Raw genomic sequence first — 12,364 nt, forward strand, 5'->3', positions numbered from 1 at the left:
AATTAGCCTTTCCATAAAATTAGATTGTCTCTGTAGTGTCTCTGCAAACAACTTAATGATACCTCTAATGATACTTCGGGAAAAACATTAATGTGTATAGTTCTTTTCAAACGCTTTTGAGGAGAATCCGAAACCTCTTTGTCAAACTGCATCCAGCTGCCCCAAAACCTGAGAGGATTTATTAAAGAAAAAAGTCTCTGTGAGATGATCCTGACAGATTATTCTGGAATTTGGGGACAGTTCTGGCTGAGAAAGGCAAAGTTTCCACTTGATTCTGTAAGGCTGCTAAATGTATTTCAGTGATGGTTTAGAATAACCAGTCACTAACACAGGAATATTCAGTAAACAACATACTACTGCTACTGTAGTTGAGGGTTGCAATGGTCTAATCAACCTCTCAGATTGAAGGATTTTTTGATGGCCTCACTTTTCAGCTAAACATGAACATTTGAAAAGTATGTTGATCATTTTAACACCATGTGGAAGCTGTCGCTGTAATGGGTGAACATTCTGCAAACCTCATTGTAGGAAAACCCTAAAATATATTTGCTCTCCTGTTTCTTGCAGGTCTGGTAGGCTCTTCCCTAATATTTCATGTTGACCTGTTCCACTATACCAGTGCCTCCCTCTGAGTACCTCTGTCCACACCTTTCCCAAAGGTAGGGAGAGCTGATATTTAACCAAATTTTGCATATCCCAACAATGAGATCTGACTGTGATAGTCAGTGTTTGCTGTCCCTTCAAATCTGATTCTTTGCCATCCAAAATAGAAATGAATCTCTAAACTCTGCAGCTGAAGTTGTTCTCACATAAAGCATGGATCTGCTTTAAAGAGGCCAGCATCACTGGCATTAAAACCCCACAGTAGTTTATGAAAACACAGTCTGATTGCAAGACTTTTTTTCTCTGAGGTAGCACTTGAGTGGAAATGACAGGTGTTGGGTGACTCTGTGCTTTGTATTGAACTTCATAATGTGGACCAGACCTGAAAGCCCTCTGGAAACCCTCTGGACAACAAGCTCCTAGAGCATTAGGACCTCTGTTTCATGTACATCTGTAATAGAAATGTGATTTCAGTCAGAGGAGACAAAAGGCCGTGTATGTGCAAGAGGTATGTCTCTCCCTGCTTTCAGCTACTGCATGGCTCTTTTGCAAGCTGCCTGGCAGTATAATCCTGTTGCAACTGTGTTGCTAGGCCATGTTCTGGTTTCCTGCCTGCAACTGGGACCTCCAGAAAGAAAGAAGGCATAATGCCTGTGTTCCATTTTTTATTGCATTCACTGCCCAGCAGCCAGAAGAGTGGTTTCATCTCTCCACTGCTTTGCAGGATATGGGAATTAATAAGTAGATGGCTTATATTAACTGATTAAAGATTCTGTGTGCCCATCACTGCCTTTTCTGCTATGTGATTTCAATGTGTGTATACAGCAGATCATCTGTGATATTTTGAGGAGAGTCTCAAAGCTGCCTCTTACCCTTGGAAATACCGCAGAAACACTTCTTGCTTCTCTAAGGAGTTCTAAAAAGCAACCCATTTAAAAACAAGCCTACAGAATATATAGATGCAGAGAGTTGAGGGGAGAGATAGAAGAAACCAAACTCTTAGAGAATGTTTCTGGAGTTCCAGAATGTTTTTAAAATGAGGGATTTCCCACTGATAAACTGTTTCAAAGCTTTTTAAGTTAATACTTTCATTCTGAAAGAACAGTCATGTCAAAGATGACATGTAACTCCCTTTCTTCCTCTGTATTTGACTGTGCATCTAAATTGGCTGGTTTAGGTTGAAATTGTGAATATAGCATGGCTCCTGATTTTTAAAAGGGTTTCAGTGCAACCTAAATTGCATTGTATAATGTGGGAAGGTTGTTTATCCTTTGAAGTGAGTCAGATTTCCATAGGTACGGTGTTTTGTGAGAATGTTCTTCAAAAGATTGTGTGTGTGGATGTGTAAATTAGTAGATTTATATACCAATAGATGAAATGTTACCATCTCCGAACATTCAGAAAATGAGTCAAGCACCAAAGATTCGTGATTTTAAAATGAGTTTTAAATAGTAATAATTTGAAGATGAAGTTTCTTTGCTGTTTTGACTTTAAACTCTCATATTCTATGCACCTACAGTCTTTTCTTAGCAAACCTGAAGATAATAAACTTTGAAAGTAAGACACTTCAAATTCTTTTATAAACAATTACCTGACAAAAGAGTTTTAGGCTTTAAAGAAAATAGAATATTGTGAGAGTTACTAAAAACTTGTCAGTTCACAATCCTGAGACATTACAGAAGAATATATATTAAAGCATTCTTCATAGGTTTTGTTGGATCAACAGAAGATGTCCTCATGCATTACTAATGATTCTCTATGTACAGCTCTTTACATGCAGCTCTTCATGATGTATTTAGATGTCCCTGTCACAGCTAATCTTTGTGCTGGCAGTAAAATATGTTTCATCTTTTAAATGCCATTGGCTTTTTTTCTCTCCTAATTTTCTTCAGGTTATTCCTTCCATTTATCTTTAAAATATCCAAGTGTCTCCTTTCTTATAATGCATTGCCTTAAAAATAAAGACCTTTTTTCAAATGTAGCAATGTTTCTATGTTGATTTTAATAGGTAGTGCTTTTTCTTCTCATAATTTTTAGATCCGTGTGTATTTTCTGATTCAAAGTGGCATTTTCTCCACATTGATATGAAGGGTGTTATTAAAGAAAAAAATCTAGAAGTCAAAGTTTTGTATGAATTCTCTTACATTTTGCTGTGCATGTTGCACTGAAAAAATATGCCAGAATAAATAAAGAACACATACCCAGGAAAGGCTATGAAAATATTCTCAGTGTGGTAAGAGGATTAAACCATAGGAAAACAGTATGCCTAAAATTATGATAACTGGGCATAACTAGGCCTTTTAAGTGTGTGGACAAAGGTGAAAAATTTGTATTCATAGGTATCATTATCAAGTAAGGAATTGTAAAGTAGACTCTTAGGTATCCACTGACATAATCCATGTTAGATTTAGTTCAAGAGTAATTATTTCCAAAAAGAGACAAGTCTGGAAAAAAATATATTAAACTTATGACCATTTGAGTATGTTTTTTCTATTTGGAAGCTATTAGCATACTGTATTTCTACAGCTTAGTTACATGCACTCTTCCAAAACTACTCAAGAACATTCTAGACATTTTACAGGAAAAAAATGTCAATATCAAACATTTCAGCTTGATTATAGCTTACATAGCTTAAAGACAGAAGACTTGCAAACATCTAATTAAAGTAGAAAATATCTAATAGAAAACTAGCAAACACTTAATACAAGAAAGAAAAGCACAATATCACAGAAAAGACAGAAGAATAAAGTGCTTTTTACAGTAGATTTCATAAACCTGACAATGTAACACAATTAGACACATCAGGGAGCCACAACGCATAATAGAACATTTCAGTAGTGACAGTAAAGTCCATACAAATTGTATGGTGTATTGGAGCAGAGCTTCACATGAATGAAATTGAAACAGCTGCCTGCTGGGATTAGGCATTAGAGAACAATGAACTGGCCAGCTGCTGACAACTCAGAACAGTAAACACCTGTGAAAGGTAGTTCAGTTAGCCCAACTCAACAATACTGATGCCACTGACAAGTGGTGTGCCTAGCTTTTCATTACTGTTTTTTAGCTCAAATTGCCATGCTTCTACTTCCAAGGACAGCAAATGTCAACAGTCTGTGTTTGTACCTTACAGCAAAGGCACTGATGTAAGTGGAGGTCCTGTGTTTCTCGTACAATTCATCTTGTAGAGCATGATTTGCTTTTATGAAAATTTTACTAAAGACATTAACACTCATTCTTAATTATTTTAAGAAAAAAAAATAGGAGCCTCAAAAGAAAATATCTTTGCATGACAATGCTTCCCTCCCCCCTCATCCCCCACCCCAAACATGTATGGGATTTCCTAAGATTTAAAACTATACTACTGAAGGCTTTGCTGGGCACTTGTTTAGGGGAGGCTGCCCATTAATCTCAAATGGGGATAGAAGACTGCGATGGATTTACTTAAATTCATGGTAGGTAGTCAGGAATTAACATTAATGAAATTGTATGCGTAACTTCAAACTTCAGGCATCTCCAAAACTTCAATGGAGGTGTTTGGGACAAATGCTGCTTGACAGAAGTCTGGCTGTAAGAGCAAATTAATATCTTATTGGTCCCTCCTGTGCTTAGAAACAACATTCTAAAATGAATAAGCCAGGCCACATGATTGATAATCATCTCCATTATCACTATGTACCCTTTCTATCTGAAAGAATATGTAAGCCACTGAATACAGGGCTGGTAATTTGCATTAAAACAGACAATCCTGTTACTGTTTAAGTGACTTTATTTATAACTCTTTTTTCTATTATCATAGAATCATAGAATCATAGAATATTAAGGGTTGGAAAGGACCTTAAGATCATCTAGTTCCAACTCCCTTGCCATGGGCAGGGACAACTCCCACTAAACCATGTTGCCCAAGGCTCTGTCCAACCTGGCCTTGAACACCTCCAGGGATGGAGCAGCCACAGCCTCCTTGGGCAACCCATTCCAGTGCTTCACCACCCTCACTGTAAAGAACTTCTTCCTTATATCTAATCTAAACTTCCCCTGTTTAAGTTTGAACCCATTACCCCTTGTCCTACCACTACAGTCCCTAAGGAAGAGTCCTTCCCCAGCATCGTTATAGACCCCCTTCAGATACTAGAAGGCTGCTATGAGGTCTCCATGCAGCCTTCTCTTCTCCAGGCTGAACGGCCCCAACTCTCTCAGCCTGTCTTCATACGGGAGGTGCTCCAGCCCTCTTATCATCCTCGTGGCCCTCCTCTGGACTTGCTCCAACAGCTCCATGTCCTTTTTATGTTGAGGTCACCAGTACTGCACACAATACTCCAAGTGAGGTCTTACAAGAGCAGAGTAGAGGGGCAGGATCACCTCCTTCGACCTGCTGGTCACGCTTCTTTTGATGCAGCCCAGGATACGGTTGGCTTTCTGGGCTGCAAGCACACACTGCTGGCTCATGTTAAGCTTCTCGTCAACCAACACCCCCAAGTCCTTCTCCCCAGGGCTGCTCTGAATCTGTTCTCTGCCCAACCTATAGCTGTGCCTGGGATTGCCCGGGATTGCCCCGGCCCAGGTGTAGGACCTTGCAGTTGGTTTAGTTAAACTTTATAAGGTTGGCATCGGCCCACCTCACAAGCATGTCAAGGTCCCTCTGGATGGCATCCCTTCCCTCCAGCATATCAACCAAACCACACAGCTTGGTGTCGTCGGCAAACTTGCTGGAGGCGCACTCAATCCCACTGTCCATGTCGCCAACAAAGATGTTGAACAGGACCGGTCCCAACACCGATCCCTGAGGGACACCACTCCTTACAGGTTTCCAACTGGACATCGAGCCATTTACCACAACTCTTTGCGTGCGGCCATCGAGCCAGTTCTTTATGCACTGAGTGGTCCATCTATCCAATTGATGTCTCTCCAATTTAGAGACAAGGATGTCGTGCGGGACAGTGTCAAACGCTTTGCGCAAGTCTGGGTAGATGACATCAACTGCTCTGCCCCTGTCCATCAGTTCCCTGGCTCCATCATAAAAGGCCACCAAATTGGTCAGGCAGGATTTCCCCTTGGTGAAGCCATGTTGGCTGTCACCAGCCACCTCATTGGTTTTCATGTGCGTTAGCATGCTTTTCAGGAGTATCTGCTCCAAGATTTTGCCAGGCACAGAGGTGAGGCTGACTGGTCTGTAGTTCCCTGGGTCTTCCACCTTCCCCGTCTTGAAAATGGGGGTTATATTACCCTTCTTCCAGTCGTCAGGAACTTCACCTGACTGCCATGATTTTTCAAATATGATGGACAGTGGCTTAGCAACTTCATTCGCCAGCTCCTTCAGGACCCGTGGATAGATTTTATCCGGTCCCATGGACTTGTGCATGTTTTGGTTCCTCAGATGGCCTCAAACCTGATCCTCTCCTACAGTGGGCCTAAGGTTTTCATTCTCACAGTCCCTGCATCTGCTTTCCAAGACTTTCATGGTGTGGTCAGAGCATTTGCTAGTGAAGACTGATGCGAAGAAGTCATTAAGAACCTCAGCCTTCTCCAAATCCATGGTAGCCAGTTCTCCCAATAGCTTCCGGAGAGGTCCTACATTGTCCCTAGTCTGTCTTTTATTTGCTATGTATCTATAGAATCCTTTCCTGTTATCTCTCACATCCCTTGCCAGATTTAATTCTAACTGGGCCTTGGCTTTCCCAACCTGGTCCCTAGCTTCCCGGGCAATGTTTCTGTATTCTTCCCAGGCCGCCTGTCCCTGCTTCCACCTTCTATAAGCTTCTTTTTTCCCTCTAAGTTTCCTCAGCAGCTCCTTGTCCATCCATGGAGGTCTCCTGGCCCTCCTGCCGCACTTCCTTCTAGTCGGGAGGCAACACTCCTGAGCACATAGCAGCTGATCCTTGAATACCAACCAGCGTTCTGGGCCCCCTTGCCCTCTAGGACTATATCCCATGGAACCTTACTAAGCAGGTTCCTGAAGAGGCCAAAGTCTGCTTTCTTGAAGTCCAGGGCAGTGAGCTTGCTGCATGCTCTTCTCACTGTCCTGAGGATCTCAAACTCAACCATCTCGTGATCACTAGAGCCAAGGCTGCCCTGGAGCGTCACATTTCCAACCAGTCCCTCCCTGTTGGTGAGCACGAGGTCCAGTATGGCAGCTCACCTTGTCGACTCCTCTATTACTTGAAAGAGGAAGTTGTCTTCCACACAATTGAGGAACCTCCTGGATTGCTTGTGCCGGGCCGTACTGTCCCTCCAACAGATGTCAGGATGGTTGAAGTCCCCCCTGAGGACAAGGGCCTGCGAGCGTGAGGCTGCTCCTATCTGTCTGTAGAGTGCTTCATCCACAGAGTCCTCTCAATCAGGCGGCCTGTAACAAATCCCCACTGTAATGTCCCCCATTGCTGTTCTCCCTTTGACTCTGACCCACAAACACTGTTAACTCATCACCTGTCCCCAGACAGAGTTCCATGCTTTCCAGCCTATCACTGACATAGATAGCAATGCCCCCTCCCCGTCTGCCTGGCCTGTCTTTTCTAAACAGCCTGTAACCTTCCATTCCGACATTCCAGTCATAGGAGCCATCCCACCATGTTTCTGTGATACCAATGACATCATATTCCCGTAGCCTTGCACACATCTCTAATTCCTCTTGTTTGTTCCCCATACTACAGGCGTTTGTATAGAGGCACCTTAGCCGAGCTCCAAATGGAGCCGACTCGATGGCTGGGGCAGCTGGAACATCTCTACATCGCTCCAAGCACTTATTACAGGTGCTGGCAACTGACCAGGAGTGTTGGGATGGATCAATGCTCCCCTCCCCCAACACATCTAGTTTAAAGCTTTCTTGACCAGCCTGGCAAGCCTCCTACCAAAGCAGCTCTTCCCCTTCTTTGTCAGACCAACTCCACCAGCCTCCAGTAGATCTCGCCTCCCAAATGGAGCCCCATGTTCTAAATAGCGAAACTCCTGACTATGGCACCACTGTTCTAACCATTTATTAACCTGCCAAATGCGCTTAGCTTTTTTAAGGTCCTCCCCTTTGTCCTGGAGAATCGATGAAAAAACTATCTATCATCTGAGCTCCAGAGCCCCTAACTGCCTCTCCCAGGGCTCCGTAGTCCGTCTTAGTGTTCTCCAGGCTACTGCTATCTATATTCCTAGTGCCCATATGGGCCAGTAGAAGGGGGTAATTGTCAGCAGGACTTACTAGACCAGACAGCCTCTCAGCAACATCCCTGATCCTAGCTCCTGGAAGGCAACACACCTCCATCGAGACCGGGTCAGGCTGACAGATGGGTGCCTCTGTGCCTTTCAAACTAGAGTCACCTACTACTATTATACACCCACTCATAGGAAAACAAATTTTAAGGATACAAAGTTAGCTTTAATATTTTATAGCTTAATGTTTTATGGCCATTCTTATAAAAGCTAAAAATCACACCATTTCTTTCAGAGCTGAAATGAACTATAGTACAGATACTACCAAAGGAAACTACTTTCGAGCACATATATTAGGCAGAGATGTTACAGATAAAGTCTCACACAGTGTGTATATGTCTTGTGTTTTGGCCATCCTGGGTATTGATGGAAGGTGCTCCTAAGTCATGGGAAAAGTGGGCATAAAGACATCTAAAAATTTTAACTGTGTACTTACTAGACATGACCTGACCTGTAAAAAGTCCCAAACTTTCACTTAATTTAAAAAGCTAATTAATTCAGATATGAATTTTCTGGACCTGTCTCTTCCTTGGTGTCTGATTGCAATTAGATATTCCTCTCCCACCAGAATAGAGTTACAGTTACTGAAGTAATGTATTCAGTTTTTTATGTCACATTCATCTTGAGCCTTTCCAATAAGAAATGTGTTGGTGAATTCAAATGTGGTCTATCCTTCCCCTCGTCTTCTCCCAGAGGACAGAATGACATGTGTAGTGAAGTGATTTTTGCTGGTTTATTTATTTTTAATATGTGCAGTGTGCTGTAGGGGTGCACAGTAGAGAAAAATTGTACTTTATTTTTCATCTGAAAGAGGTTAAAGTTGTGATATTATCTATACATTTCTGAGCTATCTCAGAATTATTATTGTGAATAGGCAGTTATCTGTTGAGAAAAAAAAACCCAACCCAAAACCTAAAACCTTGCAAGTTCTTTTACCCCATTCTCTTTTAACAGAGAAATGTATATTGTTGAATTATATACATGTTCTGAAAATATATCAATTTAAAATATCTGAATGCTTGAGCAATTAAACTGTGCCCACAGAACCAGTGTTTTGAAAATCTTTATTCTGAGATATATTAAGTACTGTACCATGGAAGACAGCTCTTCCAGGAACAAGCTGATGCAGTGCCAGAAAATCACCTTTTATAGCATTGTCAAAGTATTCTCAGCTATAACACAGTTTTACAAGCAGATACTGGCATGAACATTAGAGTACACCTGAACTTCAAGATATTTTTTGTTATTATCTATGCTTTCTATATGTGAGGAGAGGAAAATTACACTAGAAATGTAGTGGTTAACATTATTTTTAATAACGCAAATCCTCCAGGATCCTGTCATGGAATCTGTTCCTGCTAAAAAACCTTCAAGATTAAAGTTGTGCTACTTTTGAGCACTGTTGTAAGGTAAAACTAGGGCAGAGACCGTGGAAGTAGCCAAATTGGTGGAAAGTGATACAGCTGTATCAGCATGTCAGTGTTTCTGAGGCTGTTTGTGTTAACTGATGAGCATCACACCGCCACAATTGCTGCACCACTCTTAAACACAAGCCGATAGCTCTTTCTGGCGCTATCCAGCACTACAGGGATGTACCATCTCCGTGTGACACTAGCTGACAGGTGGTTCAGGCACTTCTGTGCTATAATTCTTTTTTGTAATATAAAGAGATGAAAGCCTGAATTCTAAAAGCACGTATGAGCCTCACTACTTCTGAAATCAATGTAGATGGCTTTACATGCTCTGAGTTTCTTGCGCTAAGCAATTTGTTCAACACAGATGGAAAATTTGTAGAAGAATGGAAAATTGAAACTGGAAAGACTGTGCAAGGATAAGAATTTTAAGCTTTATTTATTCAGACCTAAAAAAAAAAAAAAAAAAAAAATATATATATTTTTCCTGTGATTGCCACAGCCTTATATATATTATTTCTTTCTAAGATTTTCTCAAACTTTTAAGCACAGATCTATCACTCAGTCATTTTAGCAGAGTGTAGGAGCAGAAGTGGAGTTTAACCATTAACATGATGCAGAACCTTCCTCGGTCCTTTCTGAGCAGCATCCACAGGCTGTGCATGCTTAGTGAAGCTTCTTTCCTTCCTTCTCCAGTGAAAGGAACATTACATTCTTTTACCTCAAGCCATGAGGGTTGGATAGAGCCTTAAGTGACTATTTTTGGCTCAGTCACTGGAAGGTAGTTTCTGATGAACAAATATTAAGAAGACAAATAGTGCTGTTGGGAGAAGTGTGGTTAGCTGCAAAACACTGATGCTATTAACATCACAGCGACCTTGCTAAAAGCCTGGTGTGGAATCTAAGATGTTAGAAAACACAAATGCAGTTATCATAAAACTATAATAATCTTCAAAACCTGTTTTTCACTCATGTGTAGAGTGATGAGTTGTGCATCACAATGTGAAATCTAGGTGACTGTCTCTCTCTTCTAAGACACTGTTCAAATATATAGATTAAAATTACTCTTTGGTGGGGTGCAGGTATTGGAAAGTCACTCAAGCCGTTCTGTCGCAGTAGCATGCTGAGGCTATGATGTTTAAGCAACTGACTTAGAAGGTGGAAAGGAGAAGAAATTATGCAAAATAAACATAAAGAGTGCCAAAATATTACTTTATGAGCTGCTCTTCTGGGAAACAGGTTTAGCAGCAGTGATACTTTCAGGCAAATTGATGTGTGGAGGGTTAATGATAGAGCTGGATGCAGCTGGATGCTATTGCCAGTAACATCACACACCTTTGCACTATACAGTGTTCTGGCACCAATGACTCTTTTTGACAGAGCAGTGCTCTTCTGTGTTTTGTAGTTTGTTTTATTTTATTTTATTTTATTTTATTTTATTTTATTTTATTTTATTTTATTTTATTTAGCTATTGGCAAAACCCATGAAAGCAGCCACAACATACACAGAAATGATCCATACACCACAGGGAGTACTCTACACAGTAAGTTACGCAAATAACACTTTGTGGTTTGGATTTTTTTTTAAACTTCACTTTATTTTGAAGTCAATGATGTCAGCTTTCTCACCAAACTACTGCCATTAGGCTACTTCAGCTTAGATAACTGAGAAAAGTAAAAGTAGATGTCAAAGAAATAACAGACTCTTTTAGTACACAGATTTAATGAAAACAATCTATTTTGTGATAACTATTACACTCCCCCTCTACTCTGCTGGGTAGGGCTGCATCTGGAATACTGCGTCCAGCTCTGGGCTCCCCTGCTCAAGAGAGACAAGTAGCTAATGGAGAAGGTCCAGTGGAAGGCTACGAAGATGACTAGGGGTCTGGTGCATCTTTCTTAGCAGAAAAGGCTAAGAGCTGGGCGTGTTTATCCTGGAGAAGAGAAGACTGAGAGGGGATCTTATCAATGCATACAAGTATCCTAAGGATGGGTGTCATTAGGATGGGACCAGATGCTTCAGTGGTGCCCAGAGACAGGATAAGGGCAATGGGCACGAGCTGAAACACAGAAAGTTCCATCTGAATATGAAGAAAAAGTTATTTTCTTTGAGGGTGAGAAAGCACTGCTCTTGAGAAGGTTTTACGTCTTTTATAAAACAACAATGCATGTTTGTTTGTTTTTTATAACCATGTATTTTCTGTAAACAGTCTTATATATGAATTCATGCATTTACGTTTATGTGCCCAATATTTAGAACTGCTCCTTGCCTGAGACATAACAGTCTGTCTACACAGCTTTTCTCCAAATGATTCCTCTTGTAATCATGCAGAAGCTCTGTGGGCCAGAGCTTTATGCTGCCATAATGAGATTCTTATTAATCAAAAGCTTCAATTCATTTGGCAATTATTTTGATAGGTTGTATCAAATCTCAGTTGATCTATACATAGAAAAGCCTGTGTCTTAGTGTAGGAAAGTGAGAAAAGTATACTAGTACATAAAGAACAGACCTGAATCTACAGAACTGTGAATACTATTTGCTTATGATTTGAGATCCAATTGATATTAGAGGCATAAGAAAAGGAGGGCCTTTAGTAGGACAGAAACTAAGTTCCTAATGTACTTCTTGAATTTTCCGGAAATAAACCTATGAACTTGGAAGATAGAGCTGGAGCGTTTTAAAGAATGTGTACAAAATATTATTGTATGCATCTGGCCTTGTAATCATGATGTGCTTCTTATTTTTAATCACTTCTGCAGGCTTAATTGTCTATCAGATAAAAAACCCAAAAGAAATCCAAAATCTAAACTAACACTCCTTTTTTAGGCTTAGTTGCTCATCTTTCCATTTATTGTGGGGAGTTTGACATCTGGCAGTACTTTTCAGGTATGGTGCTTATTCATAAGGTGAAAGAGAAATGTTTAAATGTTGCTGTGGCAGCTGATGTCTAGTCCTGTCCATGTAATTTTGGGCAAGGCACTTAAACCACATCTGCACAGGGACTGAACTCATGTAGCATTTCACTGGTGTTAAGTTTTGAAGGTTTAAGGACACTAATGCTTTGTACTCTGAAATTTGTCACTGGCTGTTGCATGGATTTCATTTCTGTACCTCAATTTCCTGCCTTCAAAATAAGAGTAATATCACCATATTCCTC

The sequence above is a fragment of the Strigops habroptila genome, chromosome 2, assembly GCF_004027225.2.
Source record: "Strigops habroptila isolate Jane chromosome 2, bStrHab1.2.pri, whole genome shotgun sequence".
NCBI classification, from domain to species: Eukaryota; Metazoa; Chordata; class Aves; order Psittaciformes; family Psittacidae; genus Strigops; species Strigops habroptila.